Raw genomic sequence first — 24273 nt, 5'->3', positions numbered from 1 at the left:
AACATCTATTGTAATGCACATCTTAAATCTAGTCATTGCTTTATCTAAAGTAGCAAAGACAAAAGAGTTGTTTTATGCAGAATAGACAGCACTTAGGCTAGCCATGCAAATTGCCTATCTAAAGTTATCTTAGCTTGGCGCTGGACCTCCTGTGATACTGGCATACTGAGTTGCAGTAAGGCTTTCTGCCTGCTTCACAGATGGCTCTGAATGCAAGGAGCCAAGACACACAGAACATTGTGCATTTGTGCAAGCCAAAATTCCTGCATGGTGTATTTAGAGTTGCTGTTTAGCCAGCTTGGATTTAAATTTGTTCTGTGTTATCAAAACCATAGCGTCTGCAGCAGTCTGTAGCATGGCTGGGGTTTTCGTTACATTATTTTGAGCCTACATAGCCTCAATGGAATTTGTGTTTATTCCTTTATGTGTAAGAAATTTTCCAAAATATGGGCCAACCGCCTTGCGTCAGCAAAGTGCCTTTTACAATAGACCAGCCTTCTTGTCCCTTTTCTACATCCAGCTGTTTTGTTATTAAGCACTTGTCTAATGATAATCTTTCCTGATGTATTCAATGACAGCTGTTGAAGCCTTACTCAGATTTGTCAGTGTAATTACCCAGATATTTATAATGGGCAAGAGGAGTGAATCAGAATCCTGAAGTATAAAGCTTCCATCCAAATTTTCTGATAATATTTATACTAAATTTTGGAAACTGAGCTTTCATCAATGACCTGAAAAAATATTTAACTTGGGTTATTTCATGCTGTCTCTGGTTCTTTGTGGATGGTACATATCCAATGTCAAATATTGAGAGTGAAAAAATTTCACTGTACCCTTCTGCTGTTGTCTGTCATCTTCCATATTTTATTCAGTAACAAAAGTATCCCAGCATGGGAAAATATTTTTACAGAGTACTTTTTGGAGCCTGTAATTCATATCATGTTTTGAAGAGAAAGTTGGTCCATTCAAAGAGAATGACCCCAAACCCTGTGTAATAACTCAAGGATGTAGTTTAGGTACTGAATATGAATAATTTAACTTTAGCAAGATCTGGAAAGATTTGCCTTTGACACAGAAGGCGGCATTTAGTTTCCGTTAATTGACTGAAAGCAGGGAATTCAGTGATGAGATGATTTGTTGTCTATGGTAGAATGGTGATTAGAGCTGATCAGACATTTACGGTGGGTTATTTCAATTAAAATAAAGTATCAAAATCTTTTTCAGGTCATTTTTGTCTTAGTACTGTAAATGTGTGTCGTGGTTTAACCCCAGCCTGCAACTAAGCACCACACAGCCGCTCGCTCACTCCCCCGCAGTGGGATGGGGAAGAGAATCGGTAGAGTAAAAATGAGAAAACTCGTGGGTTGAGATAAAGACAGTTTAATAGGGAAAGCAAAAGCTGCGCATGCAAGCAAAGCAAAACAAGGAATTCATTCATTACTTCCCATGGGCAGGCAGGTGTTCAGCCATCTCCAGGAAAGCAGGGCTCCATCACGCGTAACGGTTACTTGAGAAGGCAAACGCCATCCCTCTTCTTCTTCCCCAGCTTTATAAGCTGAGCATGACGTCATATGGTATGGAATAGTCCTTTGGCCAGTTTGGATCAACTGTCCTGGCTGTGCCCTCTCCCAACTTCTTGTGCGCCTGGTGGAGCATGGGAAGCTGAAAAGTCCTTGGCTAATGTAAACATTACTTAGCAACAACTAAACCATCAATGTGTTATAACACTGTTTTCAGCACAAATCCAAAACATAGCCCCATACTAGCTACGATAAAGAAAATTAACTCTATCCCAGCCAAAACCACCACATTCTCCGCCCCTTATTCCATACCATTTATGTCATGCTCAGGTCTCACACTAGCCAATATATTCTCATTACCCACCATCACCCTTCCCATCCTTTGATATAATACACAGATATAATTTCCTTAGTCTATGGACCAGCCCTGTAAAATGTCCGTAAAATGTCCATAAATGTCCCCAAAATATCCACTGAGTTCATTTAGTCCATGAGTTTGGGCTCCATCTGTTATGGTGGTCACTCAGGACAGGAGAGGTGGAGTGTTGCTTGGTGTTACAGGGCACCAAAGCCAGCTCAGTTCGGGTCACTGCTGCACTTGCACTGCTTCTTGTAAGGCTTCTCCTCCATTGGTTGAGGTGGGTCTGGTTACAGTAATTCCTATAACATGCAGCTGAAATCCTGGGTTACAACAATGTAAAGGTCTCCATTACGATCTCCACCCCTGATCCCTTTGGACCAGACCATTGGGTTTAACATTGCAATGAACTCCTCCCCTTGCCCCTGCTCCAGCTTGGACTTACCCACAGACTGCAGTCCCTTAGGGGTGTACCTGCTCCAAATGGAGCCTTATCTATGAGCGACAGTCTCTCCAGGGGTATACGTGCTGCGGCACAGACTTATCCACAGCCAGAGTCGCTTTGAGGTGCACCTGTTCCAGTGTGGCCTTCTCCATGGGCCACAATGCCTTCAGAGATATACCTGCTCCAGTGTGGCCTTACCCACAGCCACAGTCCCTTCAGAAGTAAACCTGCTCCAACATGGCCTTACCCACAGCTGCAGTCCCTACAGGGCTGTACATGCTCTGTCCTGGGCTTTTCCATGACCACACACTTTGAGGTGCTCCAGCATGAGCTCATGCACAGCCACAGATGCCTTGAGGTGTACCTTCTCCAGCGTAGGCTTATCCTTGGGCCACAATCCCTTCAGAGGTACAGCTGCTGCAGCAGAGACATAACCATGGCCACAGACATTTCAAGATATACCTGCTCTGGCATGGGCTTATCCATGGCCACAGATGCTTCGGGGCGCCCTGCTCCTGTGTGGACTCATCCACAGGTCACATTCCCTTTGACTCGAGTTCACACTGGAGTTCCAGCCTGTCCAGTACAGCAGCACAGCAACAGCAGCAATGTCCTGGCCATCTGCCAGCCCAGGTATATGGCTATTGCTGTTATCAAAATGCTCCCAGGCACAGCAGAGTAAGATGATAAGCAGTACAGCAGTACAGCAAGCAGAAAAAGCAAAAAAGTAGCCCCTAACAACCACTAGACTCAAATTGACAGAGATGTTTTAGTCAGCGGACTAAGGCACTTCATGTGTGTTATGGGATATATATGTAAAAAAATTATGTAAGTATGATGATTTGTTTTAAAAAGGCTTCTCAAAGATGGTTTCATTGTTAAGCCCATTTGCCAACTCATTTCTCTGCCAGTCTTTATTTTAGAAAGATTTGCCTTTGTAACAGTGCTTCCTTAATACAGAAATGAAAAATGTTAATTTTTGTCTTTTGATTTCTGCTGAAACCAATAATTTTCTAGTTATCAATTTGGCATGACTGATTTGAACTAATCCTAGGGGGAAAAAATAATTATTATTGGTCTCTGTTAATCTCAAAGTAGCCTGATAGCCAACACAAACCTGAAAGTTCTTGCGGGGATTTCTGCTTGCATCAAAGCTCAGAAGGAAATAATGCCATTTTCTGGTGGTGGTGTTGCAATATTTCAGTAGAAACTGCTCATGGAGTTTGAGGAATATTAGTATTTTTATGAGTCTCAGTTAATAAAGCCTCATAAACCTGATAAATCTCAGTTTATCAGCTCAATTATTCTATTTTTCTAAAGTCCACAGGACCAAAGGCTTTAACAGGACCCAGTTAACAGCTCCCCAGTTATTCTCTGTCTGCCTCTAGTCAACATTTCAGGTTTATGTTTCTTAACCAAATATAAAATTAAAGATGTGTTATCACAGTTAGGGAGGATGAAGGTGGAATGGATTGCAAATTTTGAGAGAAGAAGGTGGCAGGCAGTTGAAGAGAGGAAAAGAAAATCTAGGAAAGGCTTGCTCTCTCACAGCACAGGAATGAAGATGTTCTTACGTATGTGCAGAGTCAGAGCCTCAAGAAACATCATTCACGACCAGAATGCCATGGTGCTCTGCCTTTCGCAGTAAACAAGCAGCTCCGGGCAACTTGCAGCTGTTGTGATACATCACAACATAAAACAGGAGGTATAGCTGAATGAGAGAGGTTAAAGGGGCTCTCGGATAGTATTAGTCATCATCGAAGACATTAGGCTAAACATTTCAGCAGCCTAATTGTTGCCAAAATTTTTACTGGCATCAGAGAAAAGACAATAGAGTGGATAATGAGTTAGTTGAGTCAATGTATAAGAAGGAAATCTTCCAAAATGAGAGGGCACCACAGGAGAAATCACGAAAAGCTGCTTTGAAATTATACTTTGCATACAATGTGGGCTGATATCACAGGGCAGCTGAGGACAGAGCTGATATTTACATAGCAATTGAGAAATGCTTTGAAAGAATGAATTAATGATGGAAAGATGAAATGATGTTCTGATTTGAGAAAGGCATTGCAGTTTCTGCTTCTGTTGTTTTAACTCTTTTGCTAAAAATCTGTTTAGTTCTTTTGGAGTAAAACCCACCATTTTGTGGTTTAAATAATTTTCTGAGAGGTCAATTTAGCGATTAATAACAGACTCCTTGAGTAAAATTTTTTGAAAGTCTTAAATGAAGATAAAATGTAATGATCAAAAGGTGTAACTGGTATTATTAATCTCCAGGAGCCATAACTCTTGAGGTGTATATTATTGGAATAATTTAGTAGTTTTGTCCAAGAAGCAGTACCATGTTGTTGTGGTTTAGCTTCCTTCAGTCAGCAACTAAGCACAACACAGCCGCTCACTCACCCTCCCCCCTGATGGGACAGGGGAGACAATCTGAAGAATGAAAGTAAGAAAACTCATGGGTTGAGATAAGAACAGTTTAATAATTGGGAAAAGATGATGATAATAATGATAATAATAATGATGATGATAATAATAATAATAATGAAAAGGAAAAAAAAAAGGGGAGAGAGAGGAATAAAACCCAAGAATAAAACAAATGATGCAACCACTCACCACCTGCCAACCAATGCCCAGCCAGTCCCCGAGCAGCAATCACTCCCCCCGGCCAGCTCCCACCAGTTTATATACTGAGAATGATGTCATATGGTAGGGAATCCCCCTTTGGGCAGTTTGGGTCAACTGGCCTGGCTGTGCCCCCTCCCAGCTTTTTGTCCACCTGGCAGAAGATGCAAAGCTGAAAAATCCTTGACTTAGTGTAAATATTACTTAGCAACAACTAAAACATCAATGTGTTATTAACATTATTCTCATACTAAATCCAAAACACAGCACTATATCAGCTACTAGGAAGAAAATTAACTCGATCCCAGCCAAAACCAGGACAGTTGCCAACCCTTACTCTATACCATCTATGTCATGCCCAGGTCCTGCCCTTTCCAACACATTCCAATTAATCATCACCACTTTTCCTGTCTTTTGATATATACACAGAGGTATCATTCCCTTGGTCTATGGGCCATCCCTCTAAAACGTCCATTGAATTCATTTAGTCCATGACTTTGGGTTCCATCTCTCATAACAGCCCTTCAGGGCAGGAGAGATGGTGTGTGGTGTTGGATTGTTGCATGCTGAAGCCAGTTCTGGTTCCATCACAGCTGCACTTTGCTTGGTTTCATCAAAGTTCATTCTTCATTAATGTGGGTGATTCTTACTGTAATACCATTGATATGGCATATAGCAACCATAGAAGTGATGACATACAGTATCATATAGCAATTAACATCATACCATTCAGTTCATTGGCTACTCTCACCCAAAATCAAATCCCCTTGAGGTAAACAGTGGACTTCCCCATCCTCCAGCATTACCCACCAAGTGCACCCAGGTCCTCGAGCAAAAGCAATCCCACAAATGCATTTGCCTTTGCCCAAGGCAGGAGTAACCCGGACTGTCTTCTCCAGCATGTGTTTTATGTGCACTACAGGGACTTTATCCCTTTCTACAGGATGTGAAAGTTTTGAGTGGGCAGGGCCAGCTCGATTGGCACATCCCCTAATGTTGACAAACCAGGTGGCTTTTGCTAAATGTGTATCCCAATGTTGGAATGTCCCACCACCCATTGCTCTCTGTGTGGTATTTAACGGCCCTTTGTATCATTCAATTTTTCTGGAGGCTGGTGCATGATAGGGGATGTGATATACCCACTCGATGCCATGCTCTTTGGCCCAGGTGTCTATGAGGCTGTTTCAGAAATGAGTCCCATTGTCTGAGTCGGTTCTTTCTGGGCTGCCATGTTGCCATAGGACTTGCTTTTCAAGGCCCAGGATAGTGTTCCGGGAGATGGCATGGGGCACAGGATATGTTTCCAGGCATCCGGTGGTTGCTTCCACCATTGTAAGCACATAGTGCTTGCCTTGGCCAGTCTTGTGGGAGTGTGATATAATCGATCTGCCAGGCCTCCCCATATTTATATTTCAGCCATCACCCTCCATACCAGGGAGGCTTTAACAATTTGGCTTGTTTGATTGCAGTGAATGTTTCACATTCATGGATAACCTGTGCAATAGTGCCCATGGTCAAGTCCACCCCTCGATCACAAGCCCATCCATATGTTGCATCTCCTCCTTGATGGCCTGAGGTGTCATGGGCCCAACGAGCTATAACTAACTCACATTTATGTTGCCAGTCCAGATTCACCTGAGCCACTTCAATCTTAGCAGCCTGATCCACCTGCTGGTTGTTTTGATGTTCTTCAGTGGCCCGACTCCTGGGTACATGAGCATCTACGTGGAGTACTTTTACAACTAAGTTCTCTACCTGTGCAGTGATATCTTGCCACAATGCAGCAGCCCAGCTGGGTTTGAGCCAACTGGATGGCTTTCATCCCTGCAAACTGACTTGATTCATGTCTTTCAGCAGTTTTCTGTGACTTGTCGTGTAGGACTCCATACAGCAGCTTTCCACCTCCGATGCCTTCCCACAAGACAACAGGACCAATCAGTGAACAGGGCATATGGCTTCTCTTTTTCTTGCAGTTTATTATACAGTGGGACGTCTTCAGCACGCCTCAACTCCTCCTCTGGTGATATTCCCAAATCTTTGCCTTCTGGCCAGTCCATGATTACTTCCAAGATTCCTGGGCTATTGGGGTTTCCTGTTCGAGCCCATTGTGTGATCTGTGTCACCCACTTACTCCACGTAGCATCAGTTGCCTGATGTGTAGAGGGGACCCTCCCTGTGAACATCCAGCCCGGCACCGGCAGTCGGGGTGCCAGGAGGAGCTGTGCTTCAGCACCAACCACTTTTGAAGCAGCTCAGACCCATTCATATGCTGTCAATATCTCTTTTTCAGTGGGATTATAGCAGGCCTCTGATCCTCTGTATCCCCGACTCCAAAACCCTAGGGGTCGACCTCGAGTCTCCCCTGGTGTTTTCTGCCAGAGAGGCTCCATAGGTAGGGCCATTCTCCCCACCTATGGTGTAGAGCATATTTTTTGCATCTTTCCCTGCAAGGACTGGCCCAAGGGCTGCCGCATGAACTATCTCCCAATTAATTTGTTCAAAGGCTTGTCATTGCTCAGGGCCCCATTTGAAATCGTTCTTCCTCTGGGTCACTTGATAGAGAAGGCTTACAATCAGACTTTAATTTGGAATATGCAGTCTCCAAAAACCCACAACGCCTAAGAAAGCTTGTGTTTCCTTTTTGCTAGTTGGTGGAGACATGGCTGTTATTTTGTTAATCACATCCATTGGGATCTGACAATATGCCATTTTATTCCTAAAAACTGGATCTCCTGTGCAGGGCCTTGACCTTACTTTGTTTTATGGCAAAACCGGCTTTCAGGAGGATCTGGACTATTTTCTTCCCTTTCTTAAAAAATTCTTCTGCTGTATTGCCCCACACGATGATGTCATCAATATATGGCAGATGTTCTGGAGCTTCACCCTGTTCCAGTGCCGTCTGGATCAGTCCATGGCAAATGGCAGGGCTGTGTTTCCACCCCAGGGGCAGTCGATTCCAGCTGTACTGAACGCCCCTCCAAGTGAAAGCAAACTGTGGCCTGCACTCTGCTGCCAAAGGGATTGAGGAAAATGCATTAGTGACATAAGTTGTAGCGTACCACTTGGCTGCTTTTGACTCCAATTTGTATTGAAGTTCCAGCATGTCCAGCATGGCAGCACTCAGCGGTGGTGTGACTCCATTCAGACCACGATCGTCTACTGTCAGTCTCCTTCTCCATTAGACTTTTGCTCTGGCCATATAGGGCTGTTAAAAGGTGAATGAGTCTTACTGATCACTCCTTGGCTCTCCAGTCAACAAATCAGCTTATGGATGGGAATCAGGGAGTCTCAGTTGGTACGATATTGCTGCCGTTGCGATATTGCAGCTGGTGCACCATTGTGGTAGCAATTGGCACATGCTGTTCTTCGACCCTCAGCAAACCCTACAACAGAAGGGAGCTCTAAAAGACTGGGCAAGGTGGACAGCTGTTTAATATCCTCCGTCTCCAAGGCAGCTATACCAAAAGCCCACCGGTACCCTTTTGGGTCCTTGAAACACCCTCTCCTGAAGCAGTCTATGCCAAGGATGCATGGAGCCTCTGGGCCAGTCACAATGGGGTGCTTTTGCCACTCATTCCCAGTTAGGCTCACTTCAGCCTCCAATACAGTTAGGTGTTAGGATCCCCCTGTCACTCCAGAAATACAGATGGGTTCTGCCCCTGGATAGCTTGATGGCATTAGGGTGCACTGCGCACCGGTGTCTACTAGAGCCTTATACTCCTGTGGGTCTGATGGGCCAGGCCATCGAATCCACATAGTCCCATAAACCTGGTTGTCCCTTTCCTCCACCTGGCTGGAGGCAGGGCCCCTCTAGTCCTGGTCATAGTATTCGTTACCCACTTCTTGTGCGTATGAGTCAGGAGCTCCTGGATTAAAATCAGGAGTAAGATCAGCCCTTCTGCTCTGTCTGGGGAACTGCCCACTGGAAACTGCAGCAGCAATTTTCCTGGAAGAACCCCCTTGTGTGATTGTGTTTCTTTGCAACTCATGTACCCGTGACTCTACGGTGGAGGTAGGTTTTCCATCCCACTTCCTCATGTCCCTTCCATGGTCATGCAGGTAAAATCACAGGGTGCCCCGTGGTGTGTACCCTCTATATCCTCTCTCTTGAGCAGAAGAACGCTGACTCCTAATAGCTGACATACTGGTCTGTACAGGTGGAGAGTAGGACCTATCCTCTTCGAGTCGCTGGATCTTCTGGGATAGTTTCTCCACAGCCAAGACAAGGGAGGAAGAGAGACTTTCTTTGTATTCCTGGAGCTGGCTAGCTGCTTCATCCACTGTTGGACCCTCTCCGTCTTTCCAGCTCAGCATTGCCATTTATTTGGAATACAGTGCTGCTGCACTTCTTACCATCTTCCGCCACATGGGTCGTGTGCACTGGACTTCATCTGGATCTTTGGATAACTGCTTGTTGTTCGGGTCACCATAAATCACTTCCAGCATGGCTAATTCCCTCAGGTACTGGATACCTCTCTCCATGGTGGTCCATTTGCCTGGGTGACATATAACATCTTCCTTGAAGGGATACCTTTCCTTCACACCTGACAGGAGTCGCCTCCAGAGGCTGAGGGCTTGTGCCCCTTTTCCAATTGCTTTGTCAATGCCCCCTTCCCTAGAAAGGGATCCCAGCTGTTTGGCTTCCCTACCCTCTGATTCCAGGCTACTGGCCTCCGTATCCCAGCATCGGAGCAGCCAGGTGACAATATGCTCACCTGGATGACCGCTGAAATCTTTTTGCTTATCTTGCAGCTCACTCAGGGATAGGGATTGGGTGGTTTCTGTCTTGTTTATTTCTTCCTCTTGCTTTCTTTGTGATGGCCCTGCTTTTTCATCTTCCCTTTCTAAACAAGCTGACTTTCGCTTCCAAGATTTCTTCTTGTGTACAAGGGCAACTCTACTGACATGTGTTGGTTCCCTGGTTCAACTGCATTATCTGTCGCCAAGGCTGGAGTAGCCACAGTACCTGTGACAGGGGAGGCTGGAGTAGCCACAGTGCCTGTCATTTTGTTGTCAGTTGCAGAGACCTTCTCTTCCCCTTGAGGGTTCTGACTAGTGTTGAACAGGGCTCAGTAGGCATGGGCCAGGCCCCAGCACGTTGCAGTGATTTGTGTCTCCCTAGAATTGCCAGGGTGACAGCGTACTTCTTCCAAATATTCTACTAATTTTTCAGGATTCTGCACTTGTTCTGGGGTGAAGTTCCAAAACACTGGAGGTGCCCACCGCCCTAGGCATTTGCCCATGCTATCCCACACACCCTGCTACTCATAACTATCTGGCCTCGGGGCAGATCTCTAGATGATATTCTTAAATTGCTTACTAACCTTGGACAAGATCGAAACAATATTCCCAAGCAATACCACTAGAAGTATCTTAACTACCCAAGGATGTTCAAGATACTGAAAAGTTATTGTAACAAAGGAGGAAACATTGTAGAAAAAAGTAGCGAAGGTGCCATTCTGTGTTTCCTCCATAAAAAACGTCTCAGAGGAAGAGGTTTGATTGCTAACTGTCTCCACGAGGTGGTACCCGAGGTACAGTAGTGGCTTCAGTACAAAACTTAGATACCAAATTAAGCTCAAGGCCAGTGTTTTAATAACAAATCTCTCAGGCAAACCATCACTAATCACTGCAGAGCACAGCAAACTGCAAAAACCAACACCTGTCTTTAACATGTACAGCAAAAAAATGAGCGTGGTGCAGATCAGATAAACCCATATCAAGAACAGATGAATCAATATTGTGACCCACAACTAACAGATCTAAATTGCTTAATATGCTCTGGTTAAACTATTATTATCTCAAACCCTTCAAGCCCCATATTGGGCACCAAAAAGGACTATTGTGGTTTAACTTCATTTGGGAACTAAGCACCACACAGCCACTCACTCACTGCCTGCCCTGCGGTGGATGGGGCAGAGAATCAGAACAGCAAAAGTAAGAGAACTCGTGGGTTGAGATAACAACAGTTTAATAGTTGGGAAAAGAAAAAAAAAAAAAAAAAAGAACTGTAAAACAATAACAGAGAGAGAGAGGAATAAAACCCAAGGGAAAATAAACAAGTGATGCAACCACTCACCCACGGCTGACCCATGGCCAGCCAGTCCCCACGCAGTGATCGCTGCCCCCTGGCCATCTCCCCCAGTTTGTATACTAAGTATGACGTCATATGGTATGGAATAGCCCTTTGGCCAGTTTGGATCAATCATCTTGGCTGTGCCCCCTCCCAGCTTCTTGTGCACCTGGCAGAGCATGGGAAGTTGAAAAGTCTTTGACTACTGTAAGCATTACTTAGCAACAACTAAAACACCAGTGTGTTAGCAACATTATTCTCATATTAAATCCAAAACCCAGCACTGTACCAGCTACTGGAAAGAAAATTAACTCTATCCTAACTCTATCCAGCTGAAACCAGAACAATATAGTTTCCAAATTTGGAAATAGCCACCCAAAAATGATTGGGACGTATTGATTGTTTTCTAGTAAAGTAACGTGTATTTTTTGGTAAATTATATAATGGTTCTGAAAAGGATGTCATGTAGCAGTTATTTCTGTAAAAGTGCTGTTTATCAGCTTGCTCCTTTATCCTGGTCCCCTAATGACATGTATATAAATACATACATACAAATACATAGAATATCAAATTTGCACATATACCAATAGATAGAATATCATACCATAGCTGATGCTAAGTATCTGTCTCCCTGTGCATGCTAATACTTAAGCAATCCTATTGAACACATTAAAAATATGGCTGCACAAAATGTGGTAGTCTTCATTTTGGATTGCTTTCTGTCACTTTCTGTGCTTGTCCCATCTTCCTTACGTAATTGCAGGGAACAATCATCATTGCAGAGACAGTCATAAATCTTTCTTGATCAGTTATTCAAGCCAAAATATTACTCTTGTTTCTGCGTTTCTTAAAAACAAATGTCTATAATGCTACATTAAGTCGTTTAATTCAACAAGGGGCAACACAATACACAACTTTTGTTACAAAATTTAATCTTTTTTGACATGAGAGCTTTCTGTTGCAGAGCATGTTAAACTTCCTTTCTTTCCAAGCTTAAAATTTATTTGAGTACTGAAATATTTACAATAAAACCTTTTTTTTCCACTGTCTCAGTGTATTACCAGGTGAAAACCATGAATGCTCACTAGAAGGTGTTTTTTTCCTCACCCAAAGGAGATTGGTTTCTTACTCTTTGACCTGACTCTATAAGCTTTATGCTGAACTATATTGCTTCATGCAAGAAATCACAAGGTGGTCAATTCAGGGAAGTGTTAACACCGCATATGTATCATACAAATACTCCTCTTAGTACATTAAGACAGCATATAATAATCTTGGTAATGAAATGAGTCAAAAATCATCGTGTCACATCTTTCCTTTTCCAAATGATAGCTGCTATCAGTATGTGAATAATATTGTAACTGCACTCCTTGTGATCAAGTCCTACATGTCACTGTCCAAAAGGAAAAGATCCAGCAGCTAGCTGACAGTAAAATGTAAATGCCCATTTATAAATCTGCAACTTTGTTAGACTCCTAGAACCCCAGCTTTCTTGCAAAATGATGCTTATATCTCTATTCTAAATAGATCCACAACATCTGTTCAGTCTTCACATACCCTTGTCAAATAATTATGAATTTGTGTATTATGGATTACATCATGAATTCCTGTAATAAAGTGAGGAATGACCAGATGCTGAAACCATATGACACCACATGATGGAGTAAGACCTAAAATTTGGCATTAGGATAGTACAAGCAGTTATAATATATTGTCTTCATAATTTATAATTCAATGACATTTATTCCCTCCCTAGCTATTTTGAATTTCCATACATTCTTTCTACTTATTCTCCCTCCTGATTGCCCCCCCCCCCCCCCCCCCCCCAGCCCAACTTAAGCAAAGGAGATGTTTTGGGTTTGTGGTTTTTGTTGGTTGGGGGGGATGTTTTAGGTGGGAGGGGTGGGTGCTGTATCATAAGTGCTTTCTTGCCCTTCTATCTTCCTTTTCTCCTGGTGTACTAATTCTCTCTCTGCACATTTTGTTTCCCTGGTCACACACAAAATCTAATAAAGACCCCAGAATAGAGAACATTTATGTTTCAAAGCAAGCAGAGACCTCTAAAAATGAGCTTTCCGGTCAGTGCTCTGGATAGGAATCCTTACAAGTATATGGCTTCTCTGCAGTTACAAGAAGCACTCTTTTAAGCATAAAACTGTCCAGATTCTAATCTCATTTTTGCATGTCTAATAAAGAGCTTTATTATATTTTGCAATTACAAACAGCTAGATGAGGCAGCTGGTGCATAATGGTATACATGCCCTTTTTGTATTGAACTGGCACTTCGCATTGGAATACAAATGTCTTGGCATTACAGAAATAGCTTTTCATATAGGGCCAGTTATATTTTAAAGTTACAAGATGTAAAGACCAAGTGCCATATAAGGCAGTTGATGTGTAATGGCATCCTGTGCAGAACATGAACACTCCATGGCTCCCAAAAGGCAGCTGGTTAATAATGCACAGATTTAAATGTATTTGGCAATGGTTGCTTCAAGAGGCACTGTAAGGATATTAAGCTCAAAGATATTTTATTCATCACTTCTTTAACCTTCATTTGATACAGTGTGATGTCATATATTGTTAGGTATAACTTGCTGCCTCATTAGTATTTCACTAGTTTGAGCACACTGAAAGGGAATGGGTGACATTCACCAAGTCCCCACATAATTCACATAAATTCAAAGTCTCTTGTTACTTTTGGATGGGAGCATCTAAGAATGAAAGCAAAATTACAAGCAAAAAACCAGGTAGGTTGTTTTTATACAGCAGATTATCTATGCTGATTGTAAGGTAAATTTAGTTTGATTTATTTCACAGTAAAAAGTGGTCATTTTCTCCACATTCAACTTAAAAATTAAATAACAGGTACCTTCAAATACAGTAAGTGCAGTGCTGTGTCTATCATCTCTAAAGGAAGTTTCAAAGTTGCCAATTTCAGATAATTTTTTCTTTCCAGAAAAGACAGCAACAGGGAAAAAGAATTATAATTGATTATAATCATGGCAGTTGATAAGAAACATGAGTCATTCAGGTTTTCCTGTTTAGTGAATTGCCTTTATCAAGGATTGGATTGGTATAGAGCCATATATGCCTTAGAGAGGATGCCCTCTAAAAGGTGACATCTGAATACGTATGTATTATAGATATACTTACTGGGTAATACAATTCAGTGCTCCTCTGTGCTTAATTTTTTAAATTACTCTGTTTTTTCAGGAACACATGAACAAATGTAATGGGATAAAGTCTACTTGAAAGCATCACTCAGGTAAGCAAGGGCTTGGCTACATCTGCCCAGTTCTAACTCATTAGATGACTGGTATGTGCTATGAAAATGAACTAAGTACAGATAATTGTTGGGGGCAGGGCGGGGGTGGAGCTTACCCAAAGCATCCAGACTACATCTGCCCTCCTGTGATGGTTTAGGTATGCATAGAAAAGTAGCAAAAAAGGACACATGAACACATGAACTAGCTTTGCATCTATGTATTCCATTTGGAGTGGGACAGAATGTGATAGTAACCCAGATAACAAGTTACCTAGAGAAAGTCAAAGAGAAGGGCTTGGAGTGACAGGAATGATAAGGCCATTGGTGACCAGCTGAGTTGCAAAGCTAAAACATTGAAAACAGTAGCCCTTTGGGGGGAAACACATCTACATATCCAACACTGTGCAGAAGGATGAGCCAAAGACCCACTAAATGTGAAGGCCATGTCACCAGCCAAGGCTTAGACACCTTGACCAGCTGGAGTGATTGTCCTGTTTCCCTGACTCCATGGTACTAATCACAAATGGACTAGAGGCCCTGGTTTTGGTGAATGTGGTCTGTACAAATAGTGTGTGTTTGTGATAGAATAGAAATTGCTGTCCACCCACTATATCCATCCTGCATAGTAAATAAAATCTGTAATTTATGTCACTGAGTGGTGCAGATCTGGTTTTGCAGCTAAGTGGCTCTGTGACAACAGGCAATGTGGTGGCACGACTGGATATGCAGGACAATATTGTGGTTTTGACTTATTTCTGGTGGAAGAATTGAGTCTAACACATGTCCTGGCAATCTTTGTAATTTTAAATCAGCTGTAATTTACTCCAAAGAGAATGGCTATGGAATCAGGGGATTTTTGTAAAATTTTATTTGGTCTGACAGAGACGAGACAATTCTCACTGTGAGAATTCATTTGGAGATTGTCCTGGTTTCAGCTGAGACAGGGTTAATTTTCTTTATAACGGCTGGTATGGGGCTATGTTTTGGATTTGTGCTGAAAACAGTGTTGATAATACAGAGATGTTTTAGTTGTTGCTGCACTAGTCAAGGACTTTTCAGTTTCCCGTGCTCTGCCAGGTGCAGAAGAAGCTGGGAGGGGGCACAGCCAGGACAGTTGATCCAAACTGACCAAAGGGCTATTCCATACCACATGACGTCATGCTCAGTATATAAAGCTGGGGAAGAAGAAGGAAGGGGGCACATTTGAAGTGATGGCATTTGTCTTCCCAAGTAACCATTACGCGTGATAGAGCCCTGCTTTCCTGGAGATGGCTGAACACCTGCCTGCCCATGGGAAGTAGTGAATGAATTCCTTGCTTTGCTTTGCTTGCATGCGTGGCTTTTGCTTTACCTATTAAACTGTTTTTATCTCAACCCTTGAGTTTTCTTACTTTTGCTCTTCCGATTCTCTCCCCCATTCCACCAGGGGGGAGTGAGTGAGCGGCTGTGTGGTGCTTAGCTGCTGGCTGGGGTTAAACCACGACAGAGATTTTGAACAAGATAAAGATAAATGACCCACCCAAGTGGTTGGGTCCACTTGGTCAAAAAGTCAGAATATAGGTAAATGAGTTGTTGACTAAGATCTGTGAGTGTCTGAGGAAAGTTTGTCATGAGAAATGCACAAGCCATGAGAGTGATCCATCATGGACATTCCAGTGAGTTCCTCTCCCCATACCTGGGAATTAAATATCTCCGGCATAGTTTTGCTGTTTACCTATTTGTTATAATCAAGAAAATTACCAAAAAGAGCTGATAATCTTATATATAAGTACAGCAGTCTGTATTGTGGCCACAGGAGAACCACCAGTTCACTTGGTTGTTTATAGTTGAGAATGAAACAAATGTGACTTTTTATTTTAAGGAGGTTGTTTGAAAACATCTGATGGATTAATACGGGATTTTAGCCTTAAAGAAACAGCTACATGCAATAGTTGAAATATAACTGCTTATACATGTATTGGAATTTTGCTGGGGAAAAGGGATGAAAGGATGAAAAGATATTTAGGCCAGACCCCTGTACTTTTTCTGTATAGACTGCAAGAATACAGCAATAAGGAAGGTATGTAAGCTGTCCTGTATCCATACATTATCAAGAACAGGAACTATATGAATTTTGCCTTGAGAGTACTGGTGATACTGAGTACCTACCAAAAATATTACCTGGTTCTTGAGCTATTCAGGGAAAACAAGACACATAGTTCCATCGAGGGAATATATATGTGTATTTTTGGACAGTGTTAAGAACACAGTCACTGTTGCTCTGGAAATGCTATTGATAGGATGATGCACAAGCCAAACACAAATGTGTCAAAGTTAAGCACTCCTTTTTTAATGGATCCAGTTCTCTGATAATCAGAAACTGTAAAGAGATGAGAGAAGGCATTCCTTAAATAAATTAGAGAATTAGAATGATTTAATTCCTATAATGGGATTTGTCAGATGAAATGTTAGTTGTCTACATCTGAGCTGATCACTAGAGGCTTCCTTTGGAGTCTGTGGGACAAATAGTGCTGCGATATGATCCTTCTGATTTTAGCAACAGCAATTTCTCTCCATAAGTCTGAAGGGATGAATTCACATGTAACTTGTGCACTGCAGATATAGAAAAGCTGTATCCCAACCTTAATGTCCAGTACAAAGATAATAAAACTTTTCTCCAGACAGATCTCATATGGAGCAAGGCAAGGAAAGGAAAGGGCAAGGGTATGATGTTAGTCATCCCAGAAGTATTTACAATTAGGGAAGAAAGGCTCACCTCCACAGCGTAATTTATTGCCTGAGTGTTCCGAGATCACTTAAGTCAGAGAGCAACCCAGCTAAGTCTCCTTCGTTACATCTAAATTGCCTTCCACTTTTCTCAGATAATTTAGCATTTCCCACATTAAATATGTTAGAGCAGAACCTGCAACTAGACTAGTTTTCCTGCTAGTCCCCAGAAGTTCATGAGAGTACATCCATATCAGATAGAAATTCTAGCCACTACTAATGCCAAGATCGGAATCCAGTGCAAGTGGAGGACTGTCACTTAGGTATCCTCCTCAGCTAGCATGTGTCACTAATTTACCTCAGCCACAAGATCATCCACCTACTCAGGTGATAGTGTATACATTTTTTTGCCTCCAAGGGGACTAATGGAAATAATAATTGCTCCTTTGCATTCTTCTAAATTAGTTCTTCCTTCCCCATGAAGCATGTCTAAGTAGAAAAGATTAAATGTAAATAGCTCAGAAAATTAGTACAGAAGTTTTTATTAAACATGGAGAAAAATGGTATTTCCAGATACAGTTGTTTATTGTTTTCTAATGCAGCAAATTCCGAAAACTAATGAGAAATACTAATTATTCATTTCTATATTGAATTTATTGAATACTCTATTGTGCCCCGCACATTTTTCACTTGTAAACATGCAAGTTAGTTTTACAATGGTAAATGAGTAGGGAATATGATTTGAAGTAGTGTAAATGTGAAAACATGTGGCTCATAAATTATGAGAGTAGGTGTCGTGGTTTAGCCCCAGCCAGCAGCTAAGCACCACGCAGCCACTCGCTCACTTCCCCCCCGGTGGGATGGGGGAGAGAATCGGAAGAGCAAAAGTAAGAAAACTTGTGGGTTGAGATAAGAACAGTTTAATAATTGGAACAAAATAATAGTAATAATAATAATGAATTATAATGAGAAGGAAAACAACGAGAGAGAGAGAGAGGAACAAAACCCAAGGGAGGGAAAAAATAATAATTAAAAAAAAAAAAAAAGATATAACTGCTCACCACCCACCGACCAACGCCCAGCCAGTCCCCGAGCAGCGATCGCTACCCCCCGGCCAGCTCCCCCAGTTTATATACTGGGCATGACATCATATGGTATGGAATAGCCCTTTGGCCAGTTTGGATCAACTATCCTGGCTGTGCCCCCTCCCATTTCTTGGGCACCGGGCAGAGCATGGGGAGCTGAAGAAAAAAAAAAAAGTTCTTGACCAATGTAAACACCGCTTAGCAACAGCCAAAACACCAGCGTGTTATCAATATTATTCTCATACTAAAATCCAAAACACAGCACTATACCAGCTACTAGGAAGAAAATTAACTCTATCCCAGCCGAAACCAGGACAGTATCCACCCCTTATTCTATACCATTTACGTCATGCCCAGGTTCTACCCTTTCTAATACAATTAATCACCACCACTTTTCCTGTCTCTTGAGATATATATATATATATATATATATATATATATGTACACACAGTTACCATTCCCTTGTTCTATGAGCCATCCTTCTAAAATGTTTATTAAGTTCATTTAGTCCATGACTTTGGGCTCCATCTGTCATAATAGTCCTCCATGGCAGAAGAGATGGTGTGTGGTGTTGGATTGTTGCATGCTGAAGCCAGTTCTGGTTCCAACACCACTGCACTTTGCTTGCTTTCATCAAAGTTCATTCTTCACTAATCTGGGTGATTCTCACTGAAATACCATTGATATGGTGTATAGTAACCATAAAAGTGATGACACACAGTATTATATAGCAGTTAACATCATACCATTCAGTTCATTGGCTATTCTCACCCAAAATCAAATCCCTTGAGGTACACATCGGAATTCCCCAGCCTTTCGCATTACCACCAAGTGCACCCAGGTCCTTGAGCAAAAGCAATCCCACGAATGCATTTGCCTTTGCCCAAGGCAGGAGGAACCCGGACTGTCTTCCCCAGCATGTGTTTTATGTGTACTACAGGGACCTTATCCCCTTCTACAGTGCGTAAAAGTTTTGATTGGGCAGGGCCAGCTTGATTGACAGATCCTCTAGAGTTGACTAACCAGGTGGCCTTTGCTAAATGTGTATCCCAATGTTGGAATGTCCCACCACCCATCGCTCTCAGTGTAGTCTTTAACAGTCCATTGTATCGTTCAATTTTCCCAGAGGCTGGTGCATGATAGGGGATGTGATATACCCACTCAATGCCGTGCTCTTTGGCCCAGGTGTCTATGAGGCTGTTTCAGAAATGTGTTCCGTTGTCTGACTCAATTCTCTCTGGGGTGCCATGTTGCCATAGGACTTGCTTTTCAAGGCCCAGGATAGTGTTCCGGGTGATGGCATGGGGCACAGGATATGTTTCCAGGCATCCGGTGGTTGCTTCCACCATTGTAAGCACATAGTGCTTGCCTTGGCCAGTCTTGTGGGAGTGTGATATAATCAATCTGCCAGGCCTCCCCATATTTATATTTCAGCCATCACCCTCCATACCTGTGGCGGTGTGCTCCCCCCGCCCCCTGCTCCCTGCACAAGCAGTAACCATCAGTGGGAGTCATCCCGATAGCTGCATCCAGCTTATGCTGGACCTTGAGGACGAATAGCAACAAAGTAGCCAAGGGCTGCCTGAAGCAGGGATCTAAACCTCTTGCTGATATGCAAATATGACCATAAGTCAATCATCTTACTCCTTAAATAGTGGACAGCCCAGAGCCCTTTGAGCTCTCCTGCACGGCAGCGGGCTGCACGCCAGGATCTCCCCTTGGGCAGGGACGCCTCTCAAGGTTACTCCTCGAGGTTGAGAGATTCCTTGCCGCAACAGATCCTCGGTAAGTGACTAACAGCATGCTAAACTTTGAAATCTTAGCTAAGTGATATAAAGGATTGATTGCGCACATATATAATCCTTTAGACATAAACCGTTGACCAAGTCTGGGACTAGGACTGGATCTAGCCGCACCTAGACTCCTCTCTGAGAAGGAGTTTAGAAAGCAAGGGGATCCTTTCCGAACCTCATGACTCAACGGGAGGGTCTCCCTGACAGTTTTGTCTGACCCTGTCCTCTATGCAGTAAATAATCAAGTGCACCTCGCCATCGAATCTTGTTAAAACACTGTCGCATTGAACTTTGTTAACTCCCTATTCTGTATCAATAAACTATATTTTTACTTCTCTCTAACGAGTGAAGTGCTCGCTCACTCCATCCGCGACAATACCAGGGAGGCTTTAACCGCTTGGGTTGTTTAATTGCAGCACATGTTTCACATTCATGGATAACCTCTGCAATAGTGCCCATGGTTAAGTCCACCCCTCGATCATGAGCCCATCCATATGTTGCATCTCTTCCTTGATGGCCTGAGGTGTCATGGGACCACTGAGCTATAAATAATTCACCCTTATGTTGCCAGTCCAGATCCACCTGAGCCACTTCAATCTTAGCAGCCTGATCCACCTGCTGGTTGTTTTGATGTTCCTCAGTGGCCCGACTCTTGGGTACATGAGCATCTACGTGACGTACTTCTACAACCAGGTTCTCTACTCAGGCAGCAATATCTTGCCACAATGCTGCAGCCCAGATGGGTTTGCCTCTGCGCTGCCAATTGTTCTGCCTCCGTTGCTGTAACCACCCCCACAGGGCATTTGCCATCATCCATGAGTCAGTATAGAGATAGAGCACTGGCCACTTTTCTCGTTCAGCAATGTCTAAAGCCAGCTGAATGGCTTTTACTTCTGGAAATTGGCTTGATTCACCATCTCCTTCAGCAGTTTCTACCACTTGTTGCATAGGACTCCATACAGCAGCCATCCACCTCCGATGCTTTCCTATAATACGACAGGACCCATCAGTGAATAGTGCATATTGCTTCTCATTTTCTGGTAGTTTATTGTGCAGTGGGGCCTCCTCAGCACGTGTCACCTCCTCCTCTGGTGATGTTCCCAAATCTTTGCCTTCTGGCCAGTCCATGATTACTTCCAAGATTCCTGGGCTATTAGGGTTTCCTATCCGAGCCCGTTGTGTGATCAGTGCAACCCACTTACTCCACGTAGCATCAGTTGCCTGATGTGTAGAGGGGACCCTCCCTGTGAACATCCAGCCCAGCACCGGCAGTCGGGGTGCCAGGAGGAGCTGTGCTTCAGCACCAACCACTTCTGAAGCAGCTCAAACCCCTTCATGAGCTGCCAAGATCTCTTTTTCAGTGGGAGTATAGCAGGCCTCTGATCCTCTGTATCCCCGACTCCAAAACCCTAGGGGTCGACCTCGAGTCTCCCCTGGTGCTTTCTGCCAGAGGCTCCAGGTAGGGCCATTCTCCCCAGCTGCAGTGTAGAGCACATTCTTTACATCTTGCCCTGCAAGGACTGCACCAAGGGCTACTGCATGAACTATCTCCCATTTAATTTGTTCAAAGGCTTGTCGTTGCTCAGGGCCCCATTTGAAATCGTTCTTCTTCCGGGTCACTTGATAGAGAAGGCTTACAATCAGACTTTAATTTGGAATATGCAGTCTCCAAAAACCCACAACGCCTAAGAAAGCTTGTGTTTCCTTTTTGCTAGTTGGTGGAGACATGGCTGTTATTTTGTTAATCACATCCATTGGGATCTGACAATATGCCATTTTATTCCTAAAAACTGGATCTCCTGTGCAGGGCTTTGACCTTACTTTGTTTTATGGCAAAACCGGCTTTCAGGAGGATCTGGACTATTTTCTTCCCTTTCTTAAAAAATTCTTCTGCTGTATTGCCCCACACGATGCTGTCATCAATATATGGCAGATGTTCTGGAGCTTCACCCTGTTCCAGTGCCGTCTGGATCAGTCCATGGCAAATGGCAGGGCTGTGTTTCCACCCCTGGGGCAGTCGATTCCAGCTGTACTGAACGCCCCTCCAAGTGAAAGCAAACTGTGGCTTGCACTCTGCTGCCAAAGGGATTGAGAAAAATGCATTAGCAATATCAATTGTAGCATACCATTTGGCTGCTTTTGACTCCAGTTTGTATTGCAGTTCCAGCATGTCCAGCATGGCAGCACTCACCAGCGGCGTGACTTCATTCAGGCCACGATCGTCTACTGTCAGTCTCCACTCTCCATTAGACTTTCTCACTGTACATATAGGGCTGTTAAAAGGTGAATGAGTCTTACTGATCACTCCTTGGCTCTCCAGTCAACGAATTAACTCATGGATGGCAATCAGGGAGTCTCGGTTGGTGCGATATTGCCTCCGGTGCACCGTTGTGGTAGCGATTGGCACCTGTTGTTCTTCAACCCTCAGCAACCCCACAACAGAAGGGTCCTCTGAGAGACCAGGCAAGGTGGAGAGCTGTTTAATTTCCTCTGTCTCCAAGGCAGCTATACCAAAAGCTCACCAGTACCCTTTTGGGTCCTTGAAACACCCTCTCCTGAAGCAGTCTATGCCAAGGATGCACGGAGCCTCTGGGCCAGTCACAATGGGGTGCTTTTGCTACTCATTCCCAGTTAGGCTCACTTCATCCTCCAATGCAGTTAGCTGTTGGGATCCCCCTGTCACTCCAGAAATACAGATGGGTTCTGCCCCTGGATAGCTTGATGGCATTAGGGTGCACTGTGCACTGGTGTCTACTAGAGCCTTATACTCCTGTGGGTCTGATGGGCCAGGCCATCAAATCCACACAGTCCCGTAAACCTGGTTGTCCCTTTCCTCCACCTGGCTGGAGGCAGGGCCCCCCTAATCCTGGTCATAATATTCATCACCCATTTCTTGTAAATACGAGTCAGGAATTTCTTCATTAAAATCAGAAGTAAGATCAGCCCTTTTACTCTGTCTGCGGAACTGTCCACTGGAAACCGGAGCAGCAATTTTCCTGGAAGAACCCCCTTTGGTGATTGTTTTTCCTTGCAACTCACGTACCGGTGCCTCTAGGGTTGAGGTAGGTTTTCCATCCCACTTCCTCATGTCCTCTCCGTGGTCACGCAAGTAAAACCATAGGGTGCCCCGCAGTGTGTATCCTCTATATCCTCTCTCTTGAGCAGAAGAACGCTGACTCCTAATAGCTGAGACACTGGTCCATATAGGTAGGGAGTAGGACCTATCTTCTTTGAACTGTTGGAACTCCCAGGACAGTTTCTCCACAGCTGAGACAAGGGAGGAAGAGATACTTTCTTCGTATTCTCGGAGGTTACTAGCAGCTTCATTCACTGTTGGACCGTCTCCATCTTTCCAGGTCAGTATTGCCAATGAGTTGGCACATGACGGTGGTGCGTTTCGTACCAACTTCCGCCACGTAGGTCTTGTGCACTGGACCTCATCTGGATCTGTGGGTGACCGCACGTCGTCCAGGTCACTATAAATCACTTCCAGCACAGCTAGTTCCCTCAGGTACTGGATACCTTTCTCCAGGGTGGTCCATTTCCCGGGGCGATATACAACATCTTCCTTGAAGGGATATCTTTATTTTATACCTGACAGGAGTCACCTCCAGAGGCTGCGGGCTGGTTCCCCTTTTCCAATTGCTTTGTCAATGCCCCCTTCCCTAGAAAGGGATCCCAGCTGTTTGGCTTCCTTACCCCCTAATTCCAGGCTACTGGCCCCATTATCCCAGCATCGGAGCAGCCAGGTGACAGTGTGCTCCCCTGGACGACGGCTGAAATCTTTTCGCATATCTCGCAGCTCACTCAGGGATAGGGATCACGTGGTTTCTGTCTCATTTACGAGTTCTTCCTCTTCCTCTTCCTCTCCCTGTGATGGCCCTGCTCTTTCATCTTCCCTTTCTAAACGAGCTGACTTTCGCTTCCAGGATTTCTTTTTATGTATAGGGGCGACTGATACTGATACGGGTTCGTTCCCTGTTTGAACCGCAATGCTTGTAACGGAGTTGTCCGGAGCAGCTGCAGCCGCAGTGCCTGTCGCAGGGGGAATCAGAGCAGCCACAGTGCCTGTCGCAGGGGGGGCTGCAGTAGCTGCAGTGCCTGTCATTTTGTCACCAGATCCTTGAGGGTTTTGAATAGTGTTGAACAGGGCTCGGTAGGCATGGGCCAGACCCCAGCACATTGCAGTGATATGTGTCTCCCTAGAATTGCCAGGGTGACAGCATACTTTTTCCAAATATTCTACTAATTTTTCAGGATTCTGCACTTGTTCAGGGGTGAAGTTCCAAAACACTGGAGGTGCCCACCGTCCTAGGCATTTGCCCATGCTATCCCACACACCCTGCCACTCATAACTATCCGGCCTTGGGGCAGATCTCTGGATGATATTCTTAAATTGC

At 43.9% G+C, this 24273-nt stretch overlaps 1 long non-coding RNA gene across 1 annotated transcript in view; it reads right to left on the bottom strand.

Moving 5' to 3' along the window:
• Positions 1–1891: 1891 nt before the first annotated feature.
• The window catches only part of LOC142406704 (uncharacterized), a 108276-nt gene continuing 85894 nt past the window's right edge, over positions 1892–24273 (bottom strand). The window contains exon 3 of the long non-coding RNA XR_012774672.1: positions 1892–1993. This is a non-coding gene — a long non-coding RNA (uncharacterized LOC142406704). The remainder of the gene's footprint in view (positions 1994–24273) is intronic.

Source organism: Mycteria americana, chromosome 2 (assembly GCF_035582795.1).
Source record: "Mycteria americana isolate JAX WOST 10 ecotype Jacksonville Zoo and Gardens chromosome 2, USCA_MyAme_1.0, whole genome shotgun sequence".
Lineage (NCBI taxonomy): Eukaryota > Metazoa > Chordata > Aves > Ciconiiformes > Ciconiidae > Mycteria > Mycteria americana.
This window is presented reverse-complemented; position numbering and strand designations above follow the sequence as displayed.